Source organism: Arachis ipaensis, chromosome B3, assembly GCF_059453495.1.
Source record: "Arachis ipaensis isolate K30076 ecotype BB chromosome B3, ASM5945349v1, whole genome shotgun sequence".
Taxonomy (NCBI): domain Eukaryota; kingdom Viridiplantae; phylum Streptophyta; class Magnoliopsida; order Fabales; family Fabaceae; genus Arachis; species Arachis ipaensis.
In genome coordinates, this window is record NC_142438.1 from 77,593,129 (window position 1) to 77,603,843 (window position 10,715).

Consider the following 10,715-nt stretch of genomic DNA (forward strand, 5'->3'; position numbering starts at 1 on the left):
GCCATTGGAGCAAACAACTTTGAGCTGAAACCTCAATTAGTTTCTCTGATGCAGCAGAACTGCAAGTTTCATGGACTTCCATCTGAAGATCCTTTTCAGTTCTTAACTGAATTCTTGCAGATATGTGATACTGTTAAGACTAATGGAGTAGATCCTGAAGTCTACAGACTCATGCTTTTCCCTTTTGCTGTAAGAGACAGAGCTAGATTATGGTTGGATTCTCAACCCAAAGACAGCCTGAACTCTTGGGATAAGCTGGTCACGGCTTTCTTAGCCAAGTACTTTCCTCCTCAAAAGCTGAGCAAGCTTAGAGCTGATGTTCAAACCTTCAGACAGAAAGAAGGTGAATCTCTCTATGAAGCTTGGGAAAGATACAAACAGTTGACCAAAAAGTGTCCTTCTGACATGCTTTCAGAATGGACCATCCTAGATATATTCTATGATGGTCTGTCTGAGTTATCCAAGATATCATTGGACACTTCTGCAGGTGGATCCATTCACCTAAAGAAAACGCCTGCAGAAGCTCAAGAACTCATTGACATGGTTGCTAATAACCAGTTCATGTACACTTCTGAAAGGAATCCTGTGAGTAATGGGACGCCTATGAAGAAGGGAGTTCTTGAAGTTGATACTCTGAATGCCATATTGGCTCAGAACAAAATATTGACTCAGCAAGTCAATATGATTTCTCAGAGTCTGCATGGAATGCAAGCTGCATCCAACAGTACTCAAGAGGCATCTTCTGAAGAAGAAGCCTATGATCCTGAGAACCCTGCAATAGCAGAGGTAAATTACTTAGGTGAACCTTATGGAAACACCTATAACTCAACATGGAGAAATCATCCAAATTTCTCATGGAAGGATCAAAAGCCTCAACAAGGCTTTAACAATGGTGGAAGAAACAGGTTTGGCAATAGCAAACCTTTTCCATCATCAACTCAGCAACAGACAGAGAACTCTGAACAAAACGCTTCTAATTTAGCAAATCTAGTCTCTGATCTATCTAAGGCCACTGTAAGTTTCATGAATGAAACAAGGTCTTCCATTAGAAATCTGGAAGCACAAGTGGGCCAGCTGAGTAAAAGGATCACTGAAATCCCTCCTAGTACTCTCCCAAGCAATACAGAAGAGAACCCAAAAGGAGAGTGCAAGGCCATTGACATAAGCGCCATGGCCGAACCTGTGAGGAGAGGAGAGGACGTGAATCCCAAGGAGGAAGACCTCCTGGGACGTCCAGTGATCAATAAGGAGCTTCCCTCTGGGGAACCAAAGGACTCTGAGGCTCATCTAGAGACCATAGAGATTCCATTGAACCTCCTTATGCCCTTCATGAGCTCTGATGAGTATTCCTCTTCTGAATAGAATGAGGATGTTACTGAAGAGCAAACTGCCAAGTTTCTTGGTGCAATCATGAAGCTGAATGCCAAATTATTTGGCATTGATGCTTGGGAAGTTGAACCTCCCTTGTTCATCAATGAACTAAGTGATCTGGATCAACTGACATTGCCTCAGAAGAGACAGGATCCTGGAAAGTTCATAATCCCTTGTACCATAGGCACCATGATCTTTAAGGCTCTGTGTGACCTTGGTTCAGGGATAAACCTCATGCCCCTCTCTGTAATAGAGAAACTGGGAATCTATGGGGTGCAAGCTGCTAAAATCTCACTAGAGATGGCAGACAGCTCAAGAAAACAGGCTTATGGACAAGTAGAAGATGTATTAATAAAGGTTGAGGGCCTTTACATACCTACTGATTTCATAGTCCTGGATACTGGAAAGGAAGAGGATGAATCCATCATCCTAGGAAGACCTTTCCTGGCCACAGCAAGAGCTGTGATTGATGTTGACAGAGGTGAAATAGTCCTTCAATGGAATGAGAACTCCCTTGTATTCAAAACTCAAGGATCTCCCTCTGCAACCATGGCGAGGAAGCTTGAAAAGCTTCTCTCAAAGCAGAGTCAACCAGAGCCCCCACAGTCAAACTCTAAGTTTGGTGTTGGGAGGCCACAACCAAACTCTAAGTTTGGTGTTGAACTCCCATATCCAAGCTCTAAGTTTGGTGTTGGAGAGTCTCAACAAAGCTCTGCACATCTGTGAGGCTCCATGAGAGCCCACTGTCAAGCTATTGACATTAAAGAAGCGCTTGTTGGGAGGCAACCCAATGTTTATCTAATTCTTATTTTTATTGTTTTCCATGTTTTCTTAGGTTCATGATCATGTGGAGTCACAAATTAAATAAAAAAAAATCAAAAACGGAATTAAAAACAGCAGAAGAAAAATCACACCCTGGAGGAGCATCTGTCTGGCGTTCAAACGCCAGAACAGAGCATAGTTCTGGCGCTGAACGCCCAGAATGGGAGCATCCTGGCGCTGAACGCCCAGAACAAGCATGGTTCTGGCGTTCAACGCCAGAAATGGCAGCAAAGGGGCGTTGAACGCCCAAAATGGGCACCAACCTGGCGCTGAACGCCCAGAATTGTGTGCAAGGGCATTTTGCATGCCTAAATTGGTGCAGGGATGTAAATGCCTTGACACCTCAGGATCTGTGGACACCACAGGATCATCTCAGGATCTGTGGACCCCACAGGATCCCTACTTTACCTCCTCATAATCCTAGTTTTTATTTCCATATCTTCTTCTTATTCTTCTATTCTTTCTTCTTTTGCTCGAGGGCGAGCAACATTCTAAGTTTGGTGTGGTAAAAGCATAGCTTTTTTGTTTTTTCCATAACCATTGATGGCACCTAAGGCCAGAGAAACCTCTAGAAAGAGGAAAGGGAAGACAAAATCTTCCATCAAGGGTCTATAGCTCAGTGGTAGAACATTTGACTGCAAATCAAGAGATCCCTGAGATACCTCAGGGGATACATTTTCTTCCACACAATTATTGGAAGCAACTAAGGGTGGAACATCAAGAGCACTCCATCATCCTTCATGAAATCAGAGAAGATCTAAAAGCAATGAAGGAGGAGCAGCAAAGACAAGGAAGAGACATAGAAGAGCTCAAGGACATCACTAAGGTGGACTCATTCCTTGCTCTTACTTTCTCTGTTTTTTTCGTTTTATATGTTATGTGCTTATCCATGTTTGTGTCTTCATTACATGATCATTAGTAGTTAGTAACTTTGTCTTAAAGATATGAATGTCCTATGAATCCATCACCTCTCTTAAAAGAAAAATGTTTTAATTCAAAAGAACAAGAAGTACATGAGTTTCGAATTTATCCTTGAACTTAGTTTAATTATATTGATGTGGTGACAATGCTTCTTGTTTTCTGAATGTATGCTTGAACAGTGCATATGTCTTTTGAAGTTGTTGTTTAAGAATGTTAAATATGTTGGCTCTTGAAAGAATGATGACTAGGAGACATGTTATTTGATAATCTGAAAAATCATAAAAATGATTCTTGAAGCAAGAAAAAGCAGCAAAGAACAAAGCTTGCAGAAAAAAAAAAGGGCGAAAAAAAAAATAGAAAAAAAAATAGAAAGAAAAAGAAAAAGCAAGCAGAAAAAGCCAATAACCCTTAAAACCAAAAGGCAAGGGCAAATAAAAAGGATCCCAAGGCTTTGAGCATCAGTGGATAGGAGGGCCTAAAGGAATAAAATCCTGGTCTAAGCGGCTAAACAAAGCTGTCCCTAACCATGTGCTTGTGGCGTGTAGGTGTCAAGTGAAAACTTGAGACTGAGCGGTTAAAGTCAAGGTCCAAAGCAAAAGAAGAGTGTGCTTAAGAACCCTGGACACCTCTAATTGGGGACTTTAGCAAAGCTGAGTCACAATCTGAAAAGGTTCACCCAATTATGTGTCTGTGGCATTTATGTATCCGGTGGTAATACTGGAAAACAAAGTGCTTAGGGCCACGGCCAAGACTCATAAAATAGCTGTGTTCAAGAATCATCATACTGAACTAGGAGAATCAATAACACTATCTAAACTCTGAGTTCCTATAGATGCCAATCATTCTGAACCTCAATGGATAAAGTGAGATGCCAAAACTATTCAAGAGGCAAAAAGCTATAAGTCCCGCTCATATGATTGAAATTATGTTTCATTGATAGTTTGGAATTTATAGTATATTCTCTTCTTTTTATCCCATTTGATTTTCAGTTGCTTGAGGACAAGCAACAATTTAAGTTTGGTGTTGTGATGAGCGGATAATTTATACGCTTTTTTGCATTGGTTTTAGTATGTTTTTAGTAGGATCTAGTCACTTTTAGGGATGTTTTCATTAGTTTTTATGTTAAATTCACATTTCTGGACTTTACTATGAGTTTGTGTGTTTTTCTATGATTTCAGGTATTTTCTGGCTGAAATTGAGGGACTTGAGCAGAAATCAGATTCAGAGGTTGAAAAAGGACTGCTGATGCTGTTGGATTCTGACCTCCCTGCACTCAAAGTGGATTTTCTGGAGCTACAGAACTCGAAATGGCGCGCTTCCAATTGAGTTGGAAAGTAGACATCCAGCGCTTTCCAGCAATATATAATAGTCCATACTTTGGCCAAGAATAAATGACGTAAACTGGCGTTCAACGCCAGCCTTCTGCCCAAATCTGGCGACCAGCGCTAGAAAAGGATCCAAAACCAGAGTTGAACGGCCAAACTGGCACAGAAACTGGCGTTCAACTCCACAAATGGCCTCTGCATGTGGAACACTCAGGCTCAGCCCAAACACACACCAAGTGGGCCCCGGAAGTGGATTTATGCATCAATTACTTACTCATGTAAACCCTAGTGACTAGTTTATTATAAATAGGACCTTTTACTATTGTATTAGGCATCTTTGGTCTCAGTTTTATTCCATTGTTCATCTTAGGAGACTATTGATCTCGTTTAGGGGGCTGGCCATCTCGGCCATGCCTGGACCTTCACTTATGTATTTTCATACGGTAGAGTTTCTACACTCCATAGATTAAGGTGTGGAGCTCTGCTGTTCCTCAAAGATTAATGCAAAGTACTCCTGTTTTCTATTCAATTCTTCTTATTTCTCTTCTAAGATATCCATTCGCACCCAAGAACGTGATGAAGGTGATGATTATGTGTGACGCTCATCATCCTTCTCCCTTATGAACGCGTGCCTGACAAACACTTCTGTTCTATATGAATTAAGCTAGAATGAGTATCTCTTAGATCTCCTAACCAGAATCTTCGTGGCGTAAGCTAGAATGACGGCGGCATTCAAGAGAATCCGGAAAGTCTAAACCTTGTCTGTGGTATTCCGAGTAGGATTCAATGATTGAATGACTGTGACGAGCTCCTAACTCGCGATTGCAGGGCGTTAGTGACAGACGCAAAAGGATAGTAAATCCTATTCCGGCATGATCGAGAACTGACAGATGAATAGCCGTGCCGTGACAGGGTGCGTGAGCATATTATTCACTGAGAGGATAAGATGAAGCCATTGACAAGGGTGATGCCTCCAGACGATTAGCCGTGCCGTGACAGGGCATTGGATCATTTTCCCGTGAGATGACCGAAAGTAGCCATTGACAGTGGTGATGTATCACATAAAGCCAGCCATGGAAAGGAATGAGACTGATTGGATGAAGATAGCAGGAAAGCAGAGGTTCAGAGGAACGAAAAGCATCTCCATTCGCTTATCTGAAATTCCTGCTAATGAATCTACATAAGTATCTCTATCCCTTTTATTGTTTATTTTAATCTAATAAAGTATCATGTTTAAATCCGCCTGACTGAGATTTACAAGATGACCATAGCTTGCTTCATACCAACAATCTCCGTGGGATTCGACCTTTACTCACGTAAGGTATTACTTGGACGACCCAGTGCACTTGCTGGTTAGTTGTATCGAAGTTGTGACAATTATGAATTAAGATCAAAGCACCAAGCTTTGGAGCCATTACCAGGGATTGTTCGAGCCTGGACATCACAATTTCGTGCACCACTATTCAAACACGCTTGTTCCTATCTAAGATATTCATTCGCGCTTAACTGTGATGAAGGCGATGATCCGTGACACTCATCACCATTCTCAACCCATGAACGTGTGCCTGACAACCACCTCCGTTCTATATCAGATTGAATGAGTATCTCTTAGATCTCTTAATCAGAATCTTCGTGGTATAAGCTAGAATTGATGGCGGCATTCATGAGAATCCGGAAAGTCTAAACCTTGTCTGTGGTATTCCGAGTAGGATTCAGGGATTGAATGACTGTGACGAGCTTCAAACTCCTGAAGGCTGGGCGTTAGTGACAAACGCAAAGGAATCAAGGGATTCTATTCCAACCGGATCGAGAACCAACCGGTGATTAGCCGTGCTGTGACAGAGCGCGTGAGCGTAGTTTTCACTGGAAAGATGGAAGGTAGCCATTGACAACGGTGATCCACCAACACACAGCTTGCCATAGGAGGACGTGCGTGCGTGAACAAGAAGACAGAGGAAAGCAGAGATTCAGAAGACAAAGCATCTCCAAAACTCCAACATATTCTCCATTACTGCACAACAAGTAACCTTTAATCCATGCTCTCTTGTTTAATTGCAATTCAACTGATAAACATAATTGACTTCATGACTAAGATTTACAAGATAACCATAGATTGCTTCAAACCAACAATCTCCGTGGGATTCGACCCTTACTCACGTGAGGTATTACTTGGACGACCCAGTGCACTTGCTGGTCAGTGGTACGAGTTGTGAAAAGTGTGATTCACAATTTGTGTACCATGGAGGAAGCCATAATAGTTGCAGAGGAAGAAGTGGTTGAAGACTTAGGAGATGCTGAACCTCCATGGGAAAGTCAAGACATAGAACCTCCTTTCAAGACGGTTGCATTTGATGTTGAGGAGGGTGTACAACCTCCAAGGCATATCATGGTTGAAGACTTGGAAGAGGTCGATCAAGAGATGGAGATTCAAGAAGAAGAAGCACAACTTCCCATGCCCTTGGTAAGTAATAAAGAAGAGATTGAATTGGAAGAAAGCTACCAAGAGGAAGAGGTTGAAATTAAAGAAGTTTGCAAAGAGGTGGAAGTTGTCAAAGAGCACAAGGGAGTGAAGCTTGAAATTACCTTGCCAAAGTTATTGGAGACCCCTCCCCCTAAGTTGCTATCATCCTTCACAACATTCAAGTGGGTAAAATTCATATCCCTTAGCTTTCTAATTCCACTTGAATGTGGGCTATTGGAGACGGATGGTCAACTTAGAGCTCTTTGTGGCATTAAGAGTAAGAGGAAGATGACCAGTGGTAAGAGTTGTCCTACAAGGTTCATTATGGTTGGAAGCTTTAAGTTTAAACGCAAAGGTTGGTATACAACTCAACTGAATAGGTCTAGGAAGTTGTTTGGCCGCTTTAGTGAGAATTCAGATTGCTTGCTACCCGGATGGAATCATGATGATCAACACAAAAATGGGTGTAAAAGCAAAGTTTGGGATCCTGGAGTCTGTTTTGACATTCAGCACACTGGAAGCCTGAGACCCTGTTTAAAACTGTTCAAGGGCTTTACGTGCCTTGTTTGGGATCCCGGAGGTTACTGGAAGTACAAACATTGGTGGAGATTCCTGGATGAGTTCAAGCACAAGCCACCATAACAAGGAGCTCACCAAATGTCCAACTTAAGGACTTTAACTAAAAGTGCTAGGTGGGAGACAACCCACCACGGTATGATCGTTCCTTTTCAATTTTAATTTTAATTTTATTTTGTTTTGTTTGTTTTTGAGTTTTATTTTATTTTATTTCATTGAACCTGGAATTTCTCATAACATCCATATCATTTTGCATCCTGCATAAAAAAAAGGAAGAGAGAAGCACGCACGTGACGCGGCAGCGTCGCTGACGCATCCGCGTCATGTGCGAAAAATGGCTCCCACGTGACCGTGTCACTCACGCGGTCGCGTGACCTAGAAATTGACGTAAGAAAGGGTGCACGACCAAAAGTTGTGCGAGAGTGGTGCTGGACTGGTGCTGATCGCACATGCCTTACCACGCGGATGCATGGCTCACGCGTCCGCGTCATACCCCCATTGATGTCCATTCACGCGATCGCGTCGACCACGCGACCGCGTCACCCAATATTTGGCAACTAATGATTTTGAACAGAGAGTTGTGCGAGTGCGAGGCTGCCCTCGCGCCAGTAGCATAAAACGGGTCACGTGGCCGCGTGATTGACGCGACCGCGTGACCGACGCGACCGCGTCAATCAGTATAAGCGCAAGTCGCGCGACCGCGTGCCCCACGCGACCGCATCGATTGCGCCGCACAGCTTCCCTGATTTACCACTTATCTTATCTTTTCTTCCCCAATCCTAATTTTTCCTCCCTCCTTTCTTACTTACTTCTTCTTTCTTTCTTTCCCTTCTCATTCTTCTTATCTTTCATTTTATTTTATTTAATTTATTTGCATACTTTCATTCATTGCATATTTTTATTTTTCTTTTCTAAATTTATTATTTTACCATTGGTGTTCAAATGTTCTTATTCAACTGTTACATATTTTCTGGTATTTTCTTGGTGCTTAGAGACTTGTTTTATTCTGGTTAGATAATATTATTTATATCAATGCCAATCTTTTATACCTGCATCAATTTTGCATTGACATAAATTTACATTACCTCTCCTTACCCACACTCTCCCTCATTGTTGCAAAATTTTGCACCACTAGTATGCCATGTGCTTCTATTATTTTCTCACGTACATGTTGAAGCTTCCATGTAAATGAGACCCTTATCATTTGGCATTAACACCCATATTTTATTTATTTTCTATCTTTTGGGTTACTTTTCTTCCTTTTCTCTTCTTTCAGGCTGGCCACCAAAGACGAAAAAAGGGAGAAACTTCTAAAAGGGGAGACAAACAAGACCATCTGCACAATCCTTGAAGAAAAGCATCAGTTGGAACAACACGTCCACCTGCACATCTCAGCATGCACCGAGGACGGTGCAATCTTTAAGTGTGGGGAGGTCGATACCGACTTCCAGGGGTTAGTTACCTTCTTTTCAACACCATACTCTTATTTTCTTTATTTGTTTATTGTTGCATCTGCATATTTGATTGCATATTTGTTTGATTTCATGCATTTAGTTACTACTTGGTTGAAATAATATTTTCTTTTTCAAGAAATTTTTATAGTATTTCACTAATTTAAATCAAAACTTGTGTTAAATTTGTTTGAAGTTGTAATTGGAACATGGTTTTTGAGTTAAAGAACACACAACCTGTGAGATTTTGAGCTTATTTACATGGTTACATTATTTAACCATAAATTTTTAGTCTTGTGCGTTTTCTTCTCTATAATTGCAATCTTTGCTTTGTTCCATTCTATATGTCCAATGTTTAATGTGTTACATGCTTGCATATGATTGAGGCCATTGTTTGATTTTAGCTCACTTATCCCAAATAAGCCTACCCTTTAAATCACCCTTGTCAGCCACTTTGAGCCTTTTAATCCCCATTTGTTCTGTTTTATAACCATATTACTAGCCTTAAGCAGAAAAAAAAATTAAAAATCCCAAGTTGAATCCTTGGTTAGCTTAAGATAGACATTGTGTATAATTTAAGTATGGGAAATTTTATGGGAACGTGGGATGATAAAATGTATAAAAAAAAAGAAGGGAATTAAATTGAATAAGTTATTTAAAAATTTGGGAAGCATGCTCATATGAAATCAAAATAATTAAATTACCATGTGCATTGAAAAAAGAAAAAAAATTAAGTAATTAAATAAGGGGATACAAAAAAAAAAAGAAAAAGAAACGAAAAGAAAAATAATATTACCCCAAATGCAAAATAAAAAGAATCAATGCACATGGGACAAAATTTAAAAATAAGTTTGATACATGAGCATGTAATACAAAAGTGGGAAAATTTGGGTAGCTAGGTAAAGTATTTTAAAATTATATAAAGTATGTATATGTTAGGTGAGATCTTAGACTAATCAAGGATTCACTTTATAAAGCTCACTTGGCCATACATATATCCTTACCTTTACCTCAGCCCCATTACAACCTTAAAAAGACCTCATAATGTTTGTATTAGTACATTAAATATTTGTTGATTGATTAGATGAAGAACAAGGTTTAGAAAGCATGATTAGAGAAGAGTAGAGTGAATTACCCTATACACTTGAGAGATTAGAGTGCATATACACTACCAGTGAGGGTTCAACGCTTGATTCTATGTTCCCTGCTTTCATGAGCTATCTTCTTACAAGTTTACTTGTCTTTTATTGTATAATTTGAATTAGTGAAATCTGATTTATGTTTGTCTTGGAGAACTTGTTTGCTTTTAACCAAGTAGGTAGAAATATTTTGCATGTAGTTGCATTCATATAAGATAGGTTGCATTTCATACATTCTACCATTCCTCTTCATCTTTATAGCTTCTCTTGAGCTTAGCATGAGGACATGCTAATATTTAAGTGTGGGGAGGTTGATAAAACACTATTTCATGGTTTATCTTGTGCTTAATTGAGTGGATTTTATCAACTCTTTACCCACTTATTCATACTATTTGCATGGTTTTACATTTGCCTTCCTAATTATGTGCTTTGATTGAAAACATGCTTCTTTGGCCATAAGTTCCCTATGTTTAAATCCTCTCTTATTACCATTAGATGCCTTGATATGTGTGTTAAGTGATTTCAGAGATTACAGGGCAGGAATGGCTCAGAGGATGGAAAGGAAACATGCAAAAGTGGAAGGAATACAAGAAGTTGGAGAAATTGCTAAGCTGTCCAGCCTGACCTCTTCGCACTCAAACCGCTATAA

General features: G+C 40.2%; 1 non-coding gene across 1 annotated transcript; it reads right to left on the bottom strand.

Moving 5' to 3' along the window:
* Positions 1 to 303: 303 nt before the first annotated feature.
* Positions 304 to 411, bottom strand: LOC148571174 (small nucleolar RNA R71). Its single transcript, XR_015908798.1, has one exon. It is a non-coding gene; the product is annotated as a small nucleolar RNA R71 (small nucleolar RNA).
* Between the last annotated feature and the right edge of the window lie 10,304 nt (positions 412 to 10,715).